The 18,179-nt window shown below is 41.4% G+C and overlaps 1 protein-coding gene across 4 annotated transcripts in view; it reads right to left on the bottom strand.

Moving 5' to 3' along the window:
- Cdk14 (cyclin dependent kinase 14) overlaps window positions 1-18,179 on the bottom strand; it is a 545,726-nt gene that overhangs the window by 119,164 nt on the left and 408,383 nt on the right. The gene's annotated exons all lie outside the window — the stretch shown is intronic.

Raw genomic sequence — 18,179 nt, 5'->3', positions numbered from 1 at the left:
GGGCCCACTGCAGCAGCTCTTTCTATAGGGCAATTTCTTTGGTTAGACTTAGTCTGTAAGGCTGCGTGGCATGTGGGGCTCATGTCTCGTATTTCAGCAGAAGTAGCACTGCTTTCCATTTCCCATCAGCAATGAGGAAGAATGCCTCCTCTTCTTGATGCTTCTCAGTACTACCTGTTTCCAGTCTTCATATTTCTGCCCAACCACTGCTTCACAAATTTCACTTATCTTACTTGGTTAGGATTTTAGTTGGTTTTAATTTAGACTGGTTCTTTATCAGTCTAGAGATGGTTTTTAGGGTAAGTCAAGTTGTCCCCCGCCCCATACACAGAGTCCCATATAAATAATGATGATTTGGTCAAGAATGGATTGTGTAACATGTTTACAATGGTGGTCTTGTCAACTTATAATAGAGGGTAAAATTCCTATTATCTGACAATGCTGTAAAGTAATGTTATAGTATGATATATCTGTCACTTGTATACTTGTGATGACATTGTGCACACAAACCAGCTGTGCACATATATTACATAAAGTATAGATACTGGAAAATGGCAGTAATAGTAACAGTAATAACTGTGTTATTAGTTTATATATTTACTATAGCATACTTTCAATGGTTAAAGTCCGCCCTCCTTTATGCCCTTCTTCCCAGCCTTGTTTATGTTTCCATCCATGCAGATCTTTAGGAAATTGCATTGGCTAGTTTTATATAAACTTGACACAAGCTAGACTCATTTGAGAAGATGGAGACTCACTTGGGAAAATGACACCAGAAGACTGGCCCGTGGGAAAGCCTGTGGTGTACTGATATGGAAGGCTGGAGCAAGTGGCCACCTCTATGAAGGTGGTCCTGGGATTTAAGAAAGCAAGCTGTGTCCTTTACCTTACAGAGGCTTTTCTGTTTCAGGGACCCCATTTATGGATGGTTGCTCTCAGTGTCTGTGCTACTGGTGTTATATTTAGGAAGTGGTCTCCTGTGCCAATGTGTTCAAGGCTACTTCCCACTTTCTGTTCTGTCAGGTTCAGTGTAACTAGATTTATGTTGAGGTCTTTGATCCACATGGACTTGAGTTTTGTGCATAGAAATGGATCTATTTGCATTCTTCTACAAGTTGACATCCAGTTGTGCTTGGACCATTTATTTAAGATGCTTTTTTTTCCCTATTGTACAATTTTGGCTTCTTTGTCAAAATTCATGTGTTCATAGGTATGTGGATCAATGTCTGGGTCTTCAGTTTGGTTCCACTGGTCCACGTGCCTGTTTTTATGCTAATACCAAGCTGTTTTTATAACTATAGCTCTATAGTAAAGTCTGGGATGGTGCTATAAGACAAAATGGTAGCCTACAGAATGGGAAAACATCGTCACCAACCCCACATCTGACAGGATTGACCTCTGAAATATATAAAGAACTCACGAAACTAGACATCAAAATACAAAATAATCCAAGTTTAAAAAGGGGTTACAGATCTTAACAGAGAATTCTCAACAGAAGAATCTCAAATGGCCAAACGATATTTAAGGAATTGTTCAACACACTTAGTAATCAGGAAAATCAAATAAACTCTGAGATACCATCTGATACCTGTCAAAATGGCTAAGATCAAAAACATTGAGGACAGATGTTGGAAAGGATGTAGAATAAGGAGAACACTCCTCCACTGTTGATGGGAGTGCAAACTTCTACATCCACTTAGGAAATCAGTATGGCAATTTCTCAGAAAATTGGGAATCAATCTACCTCAAGACCCGGCAATACCATTCTTGGGCATATACCCAAAGGATGCTCAATCATACCACAAGAACACTTGCTCAGCTATGTTCATAGCAGCATTATTCATAATAGCCAGAACCTGGAAATAACCTAGATGTCTCTCAACCAAAGAATGAATAAAGAAAATGTGGTACATTTACACAATAGAGCATTATTCAGCAGTGAAAAACAATGGCATCATGAAATTTGTAGGCAAATGGAAGGAACTAGAAAAAAATCATTCTGAGTGAGGTGACCCAGATTCAGAAAGACAAACATTGTGTGTACTCACTCATAGTGGATATTAGACGTAAAGCAAAGAATGACCAGACTACAATCCACAGCTCCAGAGAAGCTAGCTAATAAGGAGGACCCTAAGAGAGATGTGGGGATGGTCCTAGGAAGGGGTAATAGATAAGATCTCCTGGGTAAACTGGGGGGTGGAGGAATGGTAGAAGGGAGGGAATGGGGATGAGAACATGACGGAATGGAATGGTCGAGTAGGGGAGGGACAGAGAGGGAGAGTAATGAAACAGATATATTGATAGAGGGAGCCATGATGGGATTAGGGAGAGCCCTTTTGCTAGAAAATTCCAGGAATCCATAAGAATGACCCCAGATAAGTCTCCTGGTAATAGTGGAGAGGGTGACTGAATTGGTCTGCTTTTTTAATAAGACTGGTGACTACCCTAATTGTCATCATAGAACCAGTAACTGATGGAAACAGATGTAGAGATCCATAGCCAAGAACTGAGCTCTGGGAGTCCAGTCAAAGAGAGCAAGGGGAATGGGGTGGGGGTCAAGATCATGACTGAGAAACCCACAGAGGCAGCTGACCTAAACTCCTGGGAGCTTATGGACTTGACCCACAGTTGGGGAGCCTGTATGGGACCAAACTAGCCCGCTGTGAGTGACAGTTGTGTGGCTTGGTCTGTTTATGGGGGCCCTGGCAGTGGGACCAGGATCTATCCCGGTGCATAAATTGGCTTTTTGGAGCCTTTTCCCTATGGTAAAACGCCTTGCTCAGCCTTGAAGCAGAGGGGAGGGGCTTGGTCCTGCTTTAACTTGATTTGCTAGGCTTTTGTTGACTCCCCATGGGAGGCCTTACTCTTTCTGGGAAGTAGGTGGGGTTGGGGGAGGAGAGGGAGGAGCAGGAAGAAGGGTGGGAGGGGCAACTGGGGTTGGTATATAAAATGGACAAAATACTTTTAAAAAGAGAAAAAAAGAAAAACGAAGAAAGCAGGCTGAGCAAGGCTTGAGGAGCAAGCCAGAAAGTAGTATTCCTCCATGATCTCGGCATCAATTCCTGCCCTGGCTGAGTTCCTGCCCTGACTGTCCTCATTGGTTAACTGTTACCTAGAAGTGTAAATGAAATAAATTAAAATAAAATTTTTCCTCCCAAGTTGTTTTTGATCATGGTATTTCAACATAGCAACAGAAACCCTAATTAAGAAAGAAATATTCCAGGCATTGCGATCACAGGAAGTTACAGCTCCTTAGGCATTATGGCCTCTGAAGACCTCCACAGGAACAGGATGTGGTGCTGAAGCCAGGGATGCTGATGGCCCTGCCTCTGTGCAGCTCTCTTAATGATCACATCTTAATTTGTAACAGGAACACTTGAAAAGCAACAAAGTAAGAAGAAATGAATTTTAGGGCTATGGGGATGAATCCCAAAACCCATTAAAGAAAAGCTGGGTGTGGTGGTAAAAATTGCAAACCCTTCACTAGAGAGGCAGGGACAGGTGATTCCTGGGGCTAGCCAGCTGGTCAGTCAAGCCTACTTGGTGAGCCCCAGCTCTCTCTCTCCCTCTCCTTCCCTCCCACCCCCCTCCCTCTCCTTCTTTCTCTGTCCCTACACACAAATCTATGTCCTGGCTATCCTGGAACTCACTTTGTAGACCATACTGGCCTAGAACTCACATAGATCCACCTGCCTCTGCCACCTGAGCACTGGGATTAAAAAGGTGGGAAGCACATGGCTACCCCCACACAAATGTTTTTCAATAGACAAAATAGACAAAAAAAAATCTAGGTAACTGAGGATAGAGTTCAATTGGCACAGTGCTTGTCTGGACGGTACAAAGCCTCAGATTCAACCCTCAACAAGGCATAATCTAGACATGTGGGTACATCCTGTAATCTTAGCAGTTGGGAGATGTAGGCAAGACGACAAGTAGTTTAAAGTTATTGTAAGCTACTGATTTCAATGCCAGCACAGGATACATGGGCTTTTTATTATAAACAAAATAACAAGGAAAAAAATCTTTCATATAAGGATAGGTACTGTGCCTTAAGCTAAGTATTATTATAAGTCTAAAAGATGTTTTAAAAATGAAAATCTAAATTATAAAAGCTATAATAAAGTAAGATTTATTGTTGAAGAACAAAAACTAGTTTCTGTAAATTAGAGATTCCTAAGTGTAGAAGATTGAGAAGCTCACAACAGTGGGCTACCATGTCACCAGCGTTCACACTCTTCATTTACTCACTGACGCAGAGGAGCAAATTCTAGTCAGAAAAAACTTCATTTATAGTAAGTGTTCTACATAGGGGTACATCATTTATTACCTTTTATATTATATTTCTGCTATACTGATATATTCAGACATACAAATACTGTGTTATAATCACCTACAATGCTCAATATGATAACATGTTGTAACATGTATGCAGCCTAACAGCAATAACACCATATAGTCCAGGCATAGCAGGTGATACTATCTAGGTCTATGTAAGAACATTCCATGATGGTCTCTCTCTCTCTCTCTCTCTCTCTCTCTCTCTCTCTCTCTCTCTCTCTCACACACACACACACACACACACACACACATGCACACAAAACCCCAAACCAAAAATTGCCTAGCCATTTTTCAAAATATATTATTGTAGTTAAGTATGAATGTGTGTATATGTATATAAATTTAAATGTACAGATCTGTAACTAAATTTCTAATATTGCATAGTCCTTGACTTGTTTGTTCAAAGAAGACAGACAATAATGGTAGGTGTGTGTTATTCACTAACTTATCATTCATTCTCTAGTAATTCGAAATTACTCCTTTACACTATGCTAAGGTCTGAAATACAAGAGAGCCCGGATTCCTTCATGTCCATCTGTTTATGCTAGTGCTGTTTTATCTTAACCACAATATTTCATGCATTTGCTTTTTGTTTTTCGAGACAAAGTTTCTGTCTAACTTTGGAGACTGTCCTGGAACTAGCTCTTGTAGACTAGGCTGGTCTTGAACTCACAGAGATCTGTCTGTCTGCTGCGATTAAAGGTATGTGCCACCACTGCCAGGCCCCTCATGTTTTCTTTTAAAAGCTTCTTTTCTTATTAGCATTTGTCTTTCTTATATAAATAGCTACTACCTCATATAAGTGTTGATAAAATAAAAGTGTTTTATATTTTCTTAGTTTAACATTGTTATTAAATAACTACATAATAAATCAAGTATGGTTTACAAAGGCAATTGCTTTTGAAATTATATTGTCATTTGAGTTTATCTGTGCAAATTGTCTATTATTAAACATATCCAGATTTATTTTTAAATTGCTATGAAATGCTTAAGCAGTTGCTTTACTTCAACCATATAAAAAACAATGCCAAGTGAGCCTGAAGAATATGGGGTCCTACAGTGACCAAGTGGAGAGGGAAAGGGGAGGGACATGTACAGCCCCTGCAGAGCACGGGTGTGGATCAACTGCACAGAACTTCTTCTTGGGGAGATGAAACGTTCTCGATATGACAGTGGAAATGATTTGTTGTTGTTGTGAATTATGCACTTAGATTCACTCAGATAGTGATGTGATGTACATCAACACAACACTAACAGAAGCGCACACTGGAGCCTGAGTCGCAGCAAGAAAAACTTATCAGACAAGTTCTGAACATTTCTTTATTCGTCAGCTCCATGTTACTCTCCACAGATGATGCTCCTGCTAAGAATACAGGAGAAGCACAATGGAAAAGATGCCATTCCTGCTAGGTCATACTTTCCTCAAGGTCAAGAGAGATGGGAAGTTAAGTGTCAACACTGTCATTTACGGCCACAAACACTACCACAAAGAAAACGAATCTGCTGGTTTTGAGAAGTGTGTTTGTCAAACAAGGAGCTGCCCGACTGAGCGGTGCACCTGAAGGGCCTTCTGGGTGGGGAGTGAAGGCAGGCCAGCCTTAAACAAGCACTGAACCAGCCAAAAGCACTGAACTCCCACTGGAAATCTTTATGGAATCCCACCAGGGTGGAGTTGTCTGAAAGGATAATATGCAAACTTTGTTCCTGTGCACATCATTCAGGAACATCACACAACTTATGTTTCCAGACTGACTGATTTCTTTTAAATGATTAATATTGAACAGGTTTAATTTAGCTTAAGATCAGTTGATGCCTTTGTCAGTACTGTCTTGTCAGCATGTCAGCACTGTCTGTTTTCACTGTGATGGAGGAAATCTGAATGACTTACACTGCTTCTGTTACAGGAGGTTCCGTGTCTGAGAGTACTATCAGATTAGAAAAGCAAATATACAGAGTAAGCACATGTATACCCCCAACACACACACACACACACACACACACACACACACACACACAGAGAGAGAGAGAGAGAGAGAGAGAGAGAGAGAGAGAGAGAGAGAGAGAGAACTTTCTATCTCTAAACCAGAGTGTACTAAAAAGGAGAGGCTGGAAACACTGTGCAGTTGTCTACTCATCCATCCCCACATCCAACCATCCACCCGCTTGTCCCTCTCTCCATCCATCCATCCAGTCAGCCAGCCAGCCAGCCACCCTCTCACCCACCCATCCACCTACCCATTCCATAACCACAGAACCTCATGTTTTGTATAAAGAGCATCATTTTCATATTAGCATGTGTCTTACATAAACTGCTCCCCCGCTATATAAGTGCATGGAGAGTCAGGCAGACTTCAGCCTTCTTGGGACTGAGACTACAGAAGGGAACCAAATAGAAAGACGTCCTGCTAACAGGGACCTGGCTCTCCAGGGTGGATGTGCAAAGCTGGAGTGGGCAGGAGGCCAGGGCAGCTGAGGCGGAGAATGAGGAGGAGAGGAAGAGGGAAGATCTGATTCTGATCACAGCCCTAGCTGTCCTGGAACTAGCTCTTGTAGACCAGGCTGGCCTCAAACTCACAGAGATCCACCTGCCTCTGCCTCTGCCTCCTGAGTGTTGGGATTAAAGGCGCATGCCACCACCGTCTGACCCCTTCTTCTTTTTAAGGAACACACAGGCCATTCAATTCTTTCATTTAGAGACTGGGACAACTGTCTGGGAATGAGAGCAAAGACAGGGTCAGAATCTGAAAATGCTCCGAAAGGAAGACCAGGGAGGTTTACTGATGCACCGCATGGTGGTGCCACAGAGAGGTGGGAGTCAAGATGACTGGCAAAGCACCTAACTGTCCTTAACTTTCCAGGATTTGAAGGCGTTGGCATTTCGTGCACAACTTAAGTAGAGCTTGGAGAATAGGTTTATCTCTCTGTAAGGATTCAAAATGTAGTTATGGTATAGCGTCAGAGTCACTACTCAAACCAGGACATCTGTTGGTGTCCTGTAGTGTTAAAGGCACAGGTGAGCAGGAAAAAGAACAGGAGCCTGAGCAGGAAAAAGAACAGGAGCCAGACATTAAGTTACAGTAGTGCGCAGAGCCAACCATCCATCTAATTGTAGATATTCATTGTTCTGAAGACATGTTCCTCAACAGTATGTATGTATGTATGTATGTATGTATGTATGTATGTATCTATCTATCTATCTATCTATCTATCTATCTATCTATCTAGATATAGAATGTATAACTTCTGATTTACTCTTCACTGGACAGCATTATAAGGTGCAGTGGAATTCAGGCACTTAGTGTAGTAGAACCAACTGAAGGATTGTTCTCTGTTTGAGAATGAAATGAGGAGGAAAGGAGACATGGGAACAACAGCTCTTTGTTAAAGATTTTAGAAAAAATGGCATGTAAAGTCTAATACTAGGAAAGTAAGACATATTTCAAAAGTCAATAACACCAAATGTCTGTATAAAACAAAAATTTGATTCTCTTGACTTTGTAGTCCCTACAAAGCAAGGTGAATAATTCTCTATTATTCAAGATGCACAGGAATTCTATCACAGACAAAATCAGCACAATCTTGCATTCATAAGTAAATTATTATTCTCACCAATTAGTGACTACACATGGACACTAGTTTTAAGCAAGGCCTCAACTTAGTGCTTGACAAGATTTTTTAGAAACGTAATTTTCAGCTGTGTATAAGAGACACAGTGAAAGCAAAGCATGTCACATGACATGGGGGTAAGAACAATAAAATACGAAGCTTCGCTGTTACATCTGCATCACCATCTACATAAAATCTCCATTCTGTCAGCAGATATTTCCCGCGAGCTTGTCTGGAGCTTGTGTGGAGATGCACAGGGCACACTGAACTGATTTCGGTTCAGACCTGTGTGCATAAGTGTGAAATTACAGACATAGGGTAGAGAAAGCTTCCCCATGGATACAGACACGAGGTGGTGAAAGCTTCCCCATGGATACAGACACGAGGTGGGGAAAGCTTCCCCATGGGTACAGACATGGGCTTGGAAAACTTCCCCATGGATACAGACATGGGGTGGGAAAGCTTCCCCATGGATATAGACACAGGGTGGGAAAGTTTCCCCATGGATACAGACAAAGCTCCCAAAGTCAGGGTGACTAGGCAGAGGTGTCACTTTTCCACACGAAGACAAAATAAACTCAAGAATCTGCGGTGAACCCAGCAATACGCAGGCTTTCCAGTACCCCACATCATCTTAACTAGTGACATGCACAGCTTTAAGAACGAGCGTATCTAGTATCTGGAAACCAAAATAGGCTTAAATGAATGCTGAGGGGCAGAAACTGGTGTGCTTTACTACAGAAACGACCTGTATAGAAAACGCTACCTGATTATTCAAGTATCTGCATATGCACGTGCTCACTGTTCACCTTCAGTGGAATGTGCTCACACTTTCTTCTGCCTGGTGGCTCTCTCTTCCCAATCACATTTAGAGTGTCCTCAAAGCTCTGACTAAGGCAGCTTCACCAAGGAGTGCAATTAATTTAAACCTGCAGGCTGACTTTCACCTTCTCCTCTTATTCCTCTGATTGCTGGGACATTGTAGAGGATGAAGGCAGCACGGCAGGAGACGGGGGAAAAGACTTGCTAGGTGATATGACTCGGGGGACAGAGGACTGGAAAGGTCTCCCTCCAACCCAGTGCCTGTGCCCTGCAACAGGAAAGCAGCAGGAGAGCAACACTACATATGTAAGGCTCTACTGCTGCAAAGCACTTGACCTGACATGGCTTGAAGCAGACTCTAACCTTCCAGAAGACAAAACCCCAGCTGGATTTTATGCATGTGCTCACAGGTCCACGTCATGTCATCCAAGCAGTTAATTCTCAGTTCATTCTTTCCTTGCTCTTCTCCCCCACGCTTCTGTAACTTGCGAGATACTGCTGTGTTTAGAACCTCAACAACACGAGGCCACGTTGAGTAAAAACAACCAACTGATTTCAAAATGTGCAAAAGATACGAACGGTGGAATGTGGATATTTTTCTCTTGGGAAGAGTGAACGAGGAGGAGAGCAGCACAAAGGTCATTAAAATGTCTCACAAATAGATTTGATATTGTATAACATATTAGTACCACAGAATAACAATAACTATATATAGTTGTTGACTATAACTTTGTATAAAAAGTATGCAATGTACATATGCATATATAAATATATATTCCAATGAAACACAAAGGAAACCAGAAGAACATTAAACACAAATGAAAAAGAAAAAAGGCAATGAATTTGGAAGCAAGCGAGGATGAGTGCATGTGAGAATTACAAGGCAGGAAAAGGAAAGGAGATATGATATAATTATATTATAATCTCAAAGGTAATAAAAATGTTTAAAAATTATGTTCAAACTGTCACATATCTGTTGTGCTAGTCATTCTTTAGAATCGAGTCTCTCCAACTATTTACAATCTGAATTTAAAATTACTTTAAATTTTAGTAGGTGTACTTGATGGGGAAACTCTGTCAATAGTCATCTGTGTTTGTCATGTTTATAATTAGACTAATCAGGTTAGTCTTTAGATACATAGAAATTATATTCAGTATAGATAGATGATCTTCAACCTCTTCAAAGAGCTGTAGAAAATGGCCTTTAATCTAACTTAGAGTTCCGTGGTAGTGAGACAACACCGATCTATTTCCGAGAGAATGTTGAGCACCAAAGACACTCCACCTGGAGTTTTTCTTCTTGGCAGAACTGGCCTTTGGGCAAAGAAATGCCCATACCTCAACCACTGACAGAGATACAGAATATCCTTAAATGGATAAAACAGGGCTGTCATATCCTGCCAAGACAGGGTAAGATAGTTTTGAAAAGTTTCTTGCCTTTGAAAATGGTATGTCGGTTATGTTAGGCCTTAGCCAAAGTTGGTTGCTTCAACATTGCAAATGAGACTTTGGGTTAGTCAGTTGTCTCTGTCATTTGTTGCACATTTTGAAAGTTTCTCGATTGCACTTCCTGTTCACTCAAGTAATATCATTTCCCTTCTCAAATCTTCTATGGAGTTGAAGATTAGATAATTGTAGTTACCTTCCTCATGATTTAGCTATGCTTAATTTCAATGAAATATTTAGACTCCTTGAAATAGAATGTTTAGTAAAACTTTTGTTATCCGTTTCTTGATTAATATTGTCTATTGTTTGTAATTTTATATTTGGTATCTGTTACTATTGTATATAGTTGTATTGGGTTTGGATCAACCTTGTTTAGACAAAAGGAGGAGATGATGGGAAAACTCTGTCAACCAATCATATCTAGTTAAGGTGTGGCTACCTGGAGCCCAGGAAGAAAAACTGGGAGGACCCAGATGCACCCTCTCTGAAGTCAGACCTCCCACTCTTGTAGCATGAGTTTCCCCTTACAACCATTAAAATATAATTGTTATTCTTGAGCTGACCTGGTTATTTATTGTACCGACCTAATTTGCAACATGCACTGTTAAACTGGTAACAAAGTGGCCAGCATTTAAGTAAAGAAACAGGGCCATCCTGGAGGCTGCTCTCATCTGACAGAGACATAGAGCGATCCCAGTGCTTCTCTTGGGATTGCTTCAGCTGAGGGAAACGGTTTGGCTTTTATAGGAGCGAATAATCGCCATGGTCATGACTCACTCTGGTTACACTCCAAACAAGCACCCTAAATTTATGTTTGTATAACAGACAATCTCCTCAAATCCCTTTGCATACGAGTCATGAGGAACCATTCATTCTCTCAGTCATTCCACAAACACATTGTGTAGGTCTGCCATGTGTCAGGGTCTATGCATACAGCAGGGAACAAAGCAGTTAGAAGTAGCCTACAGGCGCTTACCCAAAGCAACATGGTGGGCTCCCAGCAGAAGAAAACAGAAAACCAGACTCACGAATGCTCATGAGTATCAAGATGGTTATTTTCCATTCTGGTATTAGGAAAACCAAGCAAGACATAAACATTTCAGTTGGGGTTCCAGTTCAGCTACTGTAAAAGCTATATCCCACAGTCTCTGGAGTACAGGTGTCGGAAAATTCACAGATACCAGAGGAAAGCTCACTTTGAAGAGAAAGTGTCAGTCTATTCTAAACTCTGAGATTATAGCTGTGTTAATGCCAAAATACCACAGTGATCACAAGAGGCATTCTAGAAACACTACCTTTGTTGTGCAACTGTAATTCTTGTCTTTAAAGGACTTGAAATCCCCCCAATATATCATGGCTGAGCGCTGACAGATGCCTGGCTGGAGCATTCAGAGGCTTTTACATGGCACATGTATTCTAACCTGACTGCCGGGCCTTATCATTGCTGTGCAGAGGGCCATGGTAAAATGCTGGCACAAAACTCAAGTCCAAAGAGATCAAAGACCTCAACACAAAACCAACCACACTAAACCAATTAGAAGAGAAAGTGGGAAATACACTTGAACGCATTGGCATAGGAGACGACTTCCTAAATATAACCCCAGTAGCACAGACACTGAGAGAAACAATTAATAAATGAGACCTCCTGAAACTGAAAAGCTTCTGTAAAGCAAAGGACATGGTCAACCAGACAAAATGGAAGCCTACAGAATGGGAAAAGTTCTTCACCAACCCCACATCGGACAGAGGGTTGATCTCCAAAATATACAAAGAACTCAAGAAATTGGTCATCAAAAGAATACATAATCCAATTTAAAAAATTGAGTACATACCTAAACAGAGAACTCTCAAAAGAGGAATATAAAATGGCTGAAAGATACTTAAGGAAATGTTCAACATCCTTAGTCATCAGAGAAATGCAAATCAAAACAACTCTAAGATTCCATCTTACACCTGTAAGAATGGCAAAGATCAAAAACACTGATGACAACTTATGCTGGAGAGGATGTGGGGTAAAGGGAACACTTCTCCATTGCTGGTGGGTGTGCAAACTGGTACAGCCCCTTTGGATATCAGTATGGCAATTTCTCAGAAAATTAGGAAACAACTTACCTCAAAACCCAAAAATACTACTTTTGGGCATATACCCAAAGGATGTTCACTCGTACCACAAGGACATAAGCTCAACTATGTTCATAGCAGCATTATTTGTCATAGACAGAACCAGGAAACAACCTAAATGCCCTTCGATCAAAGAATGGATAAGGAAAATGTGGTACATTTACACAATGGAGTACTACACAGTGGAAAATATGGCATCTTGAAATTTGTAGACAAATGTATGGATCTAAAAAACATAACATTGAGTGAGGTAACCCAGACTCAGAAAGTCAAATATAATATGTACTCACTCATAAGTGGCTTTTAGACCTAAAGCAAAGAAAAACCAGCCTACAATTCACAATCCCAGAGAACGTAGACAACAAAGAGGACCCTAAGAGAAATATACATGGATATTTCTAATCTAATCTACATGGGAAGTAGAAAAATACAAGATCTCCTGAGTAAATTGGGAGTGTGGGGATCATGAGAAAGGGGTGTAGGGGAGGGGAGAGGAACAGAAGAGAGCAGAGAAAAATATATAGCTCAATATAAACAATTAAAAATGCTGAGAAACCATCCTCAGACCCCAGACAGAGACACAGCAGCTGCCTGGCTACCACAATCATCCCCCAGTTCCCAACACTATGCTTTTTCAAAGCAGCAATCTCTGAGAAACTTCTAAACTTAAGCATTCCGCTCTATTCATTAAACATTTCCGCCTTCTGTGGTGTACATACGGACATGCGTTCATGAACGTCTCTGGAGGAAGAGTCCCACCTATCTATACTTCCTCCTCCTACCCAGAACACTTCTCTTTTCATCAAATGGTTCTTTCTAGAGGGCATTTACGGAAGCTTCAAAGTGCACTCTTTACAGATAACCAACTTACAACTCTCCTAGGAGAAGGCAAGAGAAAGAAAGTAGACGTTTTGCAGACAGCAGGAGGAGGGGAGGTCCACACAGTCTGGAGGACTGCAGTAGCACAGGGGTGGTCAGGCCTGCAAACACCTTCATCTTACACACACAGCACAGAGGGCAGGAACTGGGTTGCCTGAGATGTAAGCTAGAGGCAGAGGCTGAGGTGGAACAGTGTGCTCCAGGCTCTTGTTATCAAAGAGCGGTGGACACTCACGCCTCCTATGTGGCCTCCAAACAGAAACCTTCTTTACTACACACAAGACCCCATGGGGGGGGGGCAGCAGTGTATTCTACACAGGTGGAAGCTGAAGCACAGACACAGGAGAACCTGTGCATAACACAGCTCACAAACAGAGCTGGGCTATGGACATATACTGGGGGAGCCTACAGTGCATAACACACAGCTCACAAACAGAGCCGGGCTATGGACACATACCGTGAAGCCTACAGTGACTCAATTCCATCTTGACTTAAGATCAAAGAGTTCAAGCTTGTTCTTGCTCCTCAAGGCCAAATAACAGGATGTTTGGCCAAAGGCATGGTTACTAGATTTTTGAGAATTAAGGAGGTGATTATACTTGTTTGTTCTTTGAACCATAGTACTGAAGTCTTCTGCCCTCCCCCCCCTTTTGCTTTGGGCATAAAGAGCTATGGGAAATAAAATGGGGGCGCTGCAGTATTCACTGAGAGCTCCCGAGTCTATTCTGTCCTTTGTTCTTCCTCTAATCCTCGCTTCTCCTTTCAGGTATTGTTTGACAAGCCGGTTCGCCCCAACAGTGGACTGTCCAGAGTTGAAGTCTATGCTCCAATCATTATACCGTGAGGTGTGTTGCGGTTGAGAGACGTGAAGTTTTACCATGAAGTCACAAAGCCTGATCAAAGCTCCTTCAGCAATAACAGGAAATCTGAATATAAACAACCCTGCGACCTTCCCTCATCTGTAACAACATCTCCCTTCTTCCCAAATGCCTCACCCTGCTATGGGCAGAGCAAACACTCCTCATGCTCACAGGAAATATGAAACCTTTGGGTTTCATATAAAGCCTTTGGGTTTCATATAAAACCTTTGGGTTTCATATAAAGCCTTTGGGCTTTAGTATTCTACAAATCTTGGACACATCATTTAAACTTCCAGTGCCTCAGTGTCTCCCAGATTGCAGGTCAGGATGCTAGCTGTTTCTATATTATAGAGACACTGAAAATGTACAATAAGAAAATGCATCTCCAGAGTTAATAATAAACACAGAAATACTCTATACTTCCTAGCCATGACTGCTATCATTGTTATTAACAATAATATGTCTTAGAAAACTGACCATCTTACAGTCAACCACGTATGTGTCTGGGAGACATTCAATATTAGAAAGCAAATATTACTCCAGAGAGAAAATCATCTATGTTAAACTTCATTTTGAATCAACAGATAAACACCACAAACATGTTTGTATTCTTCTAACTCCTGATAGGTAATCTTTTATTTATTGTGGGAAGTGATGGAATTGAACCAAGGCCTTGAGCAAGCTTAGTGAGTGCTTTACCACTGAACTACATCCCAGGCCTAAATCTTTAAAGATGTGGTATTGTTATGTAGCCCAGGTTGGCTTCACACTTGTGATCCTTCTGTCTCCATCTGAATGATGCCATTACAGACAGAATGCACCATGCCTGGCAGTAATTCTGTGATTCTAATGCACCAATGAAAAGTGAAAGTTGACATTCTAAGAAAATATCAGTTGTTCTAATTTATGGTAGAAGCAATTAATGGAATATACGAGGCCTCCTGAGACAGAAGCATCTGTGTGTGTGTGTGTGTGTTCACGTGCATAACACCACACACACACACACACACACACACACACATTACAACTTTCTTAGCAATACCCATTCAAGCACAGGTGTAAATGAAGGAAGTTTAAGCATCCCTATGATTTCATCCTGTTGTGGAATATTAGCTGAAGATGTGTTAAACTCGTTATGCAAAGATTTTATTTATTATGTATACAATACAGTGTGCTGCCTCCATGTATGACTGCATGCCAGAAGAGGGCACCAGATCTCATTGTAGATGGTTGTTAGCCACTATGTGGGAATTGAACTCAGGACCTCTGGAAGAACAGTCAGCATCCTTAACCTCTGAGCCATCTCTCCAGACCCAATGTGTTGCATTCTTTTATGTTGCATTTGTTTAACACTGCAACGCTGTATTACTTTGCCTGTCTAAAACACCTTAGTGGTCTAATAAAGAGCTTAATGGTCAATAGGAGAGGGATAGGTGGGGCTGGCAGGAAGAGAGAATAAATAGGAGGAGAAATCTAGGCTCAAAAGAAAAGAGAAGAATAAGGAACAAGAAAAGGAGAAGGAGAGGAGGCTACCAGGTGCCAGCCATCTAGCCACACAGCTAGCCAAGGAGTGAGAAGGAAAGAAAGATACAGAATAAAGGAAGAAAAAAGATCAAAGGCAAAATATAGTTAAAGAGGAACAGGATGATTTGTTTTTAAAAAGTTGGCTAGAAACAAGCCACACTAAAGCTGGGTATTCATAAGTAAGACTAAGTCTCCATGCATTTATTTGGGAGCTGGGTGGTGGGTCCCCAAGGAGTAAAAAACAAACAAACAAACAAACAAACAACCGCCATCACCTACCACTACAGTCCATGTACTGATCTAACTAGAACATTTGGGGAGTAAAAACACTATCTGTATCATAAATAAAGGGCACATACATTTTTTTACATTATATCATAGCATAACAATAATAACTATTTTTAAAATATTCTGTGTGTGTGTTTGTGTGTGTGCTAAAATATGCATGAGAGCCGTGGCAAGCATGCCGAGGTCAGAGAGACACCAGGCTAGATGGTCTGGCTGCCATCCTGCTATAGAAGTGCTGTGATTATAGACAGGTGCTATCACACTCAGTTTAATGTGGTTCTGGGGATTTGAACTCAGGTTTCCATGCTTGTAGGATGAGTACTTTACGCACGAAGACATTTCTCCAGCTCAATAGTCACTATTGCATAGTGGTGAGTTTGTCTTAAAGGAGCCCTCTGAATGAAGTTGTTCCACGTCTCTTAGCCTGGAGTGGTTGATAAGCCAGGAGAACAAGAAGGGGCAATCAACAGCAAATAATTACTCCCTCCTTCATAATTACACACTTCAGTCCCACCGAACCCATGTTCACAGTGCGGTATAAGCAGTGTTGACACAGTAGAGGCTTGAGATGTACCCACAGCTGTTTTCCATCTTTGAAAAGACAGAGCATTTTTTTCCATAGCTGTGACTCCAGGTAGATGAGAGGAGATACCAGGAACAAACCTAACAAAGCCAACTGGCATCTCGGAACCAAGAATTGTAAGAACCAGCCAAGATCAACTGACCCTCAGCAATCTACATAGGGAGACACAGTTGGCCAACACTCACTGGAGCACTGACTATGATCTGTGTGTGTGTGTTGGGCGGGGGCGTTTTGAGAACTATCACGGTCAGGATGACTGTTGCATCCAGATTCTGATTCAGTGCTACAATGTGTCTTCAAACAGGGCTTTCCTCCGAGGGTTCAGCTTCCTCCCTCTACCTCAACTACCTGCACTGTTAGGAAGACCTCAGAGGGCTCAGAAAAGTATTTGGTACACAGCAAACAGTCACCCAACATGAAGCAATATCCACAAACCAGCATGGAAAATGTTTCAGTTGATTCTGGTTCTAAGCAACCTCAAATGCTACAAATGCACGTAGATTGCTGAGCACCGCAGTACAATTTGTGATTTCAATGCTCCCCGGGGTTGAAGACAGAAAACCTTCCCCACCACCCTCTGTTCAACCACTTAGTCATGGATTTTTCACAGTGGCACTGTGAGTCTGGGGCCCCAAGAGGCTCCATTCTGTTGCTGGGGAGACAGTGTTCTATTATGTTAAGGTTCCACTGTCAAGCACCAGTCTGAAACCAAGTATCATGTTTTCAGTTTTATGTCTAAGTCCCCAAGTACCTTATCTTCCTCCTGAAGTTCTGATTTCCTTTTTCTTTTTCTTTTTTGAAAGGATATGTCTAAAACATTAGATTCAGGGGTTATGAAGAAGAAGAATTTTTTACACTGTGGATTTCAAGCTAGGCACCTGCTGACATTTTTTTGTGAGCAGACTAAATATAACATACCCGCAACAAAAGACAGAAATAAAGAGTGGCCAATTAGTTTACAATAATGCTGTTGGCACATACTATGTATCCAAGGCCATAATATGTATCTCAAAGTCACGGAGATCTGCCTACCTCTGCCCAGATTAATCCTGGTGTAATCCTCTGCCAGGATTAAAGGTGTGCACCACCACAACTCAACTGTACCTACTCTTCACTATATATTCAGGGTAAATTTTTTTTATTTTCTTAAATTTGACAGTAACCAAATCATACAAATCAGGTAGTAGACAACAGGTACATATTTTAATAATTTGGGGTGGAGGCTGCTGAACAGATAAGAAGTCTCTATATGGCAAATAACACTCTATATCCTATTTGGTGAGGTGAAATGAGATAAATACCTATGTTGACAATTATAAAACTCCCAAGTTTCTTCAGAATTAAGAAAAATCTACTTCTAAGAAGCTCACTTCCCCTTAAGAGTTTATTATTTCATTTTTTATGGTACTTTCTAGACACCGTTAGTTCCCATCATTATTGACACTACTGGCGGAGCAAATGAAAGACTGTTTAAGCAGACAAGAGGAAGCAGGTACTCAAAGGTACTCTGTCTGCCTGGAGTGATTGCTGCCACCCACACAGACAGCATCTGCTACTGGAGATGATTATATTTGGGGGCTTAACCAGACACCCAGCTTCTTTCTACTTATTTTTTTGCCATTGGCTAAGCCCCTGAGACACCTTGTCTCAAATCCTTGTCCAGCCACAGACACAGGGGAAGAAGTCAGTGATGTCACTACTCAGTACTCACT

Source organism: Myodes glareolus, chromosome 27 (genome assembly GCF_982192425.1).
Source record: "Myodes glareolus chromosome 27, mMyoGla1.1, whole genome shotgun sequence".
NCBI classification, from domain to species: Eukaryota; Metazoa; Chordata; class Mammalia; order Rodentia; family Cricetidae; genus Myodes; species Myodes glareolus.
This window is presented reverse-complemented; position numbering and strand designations above follow the sequence as displayed.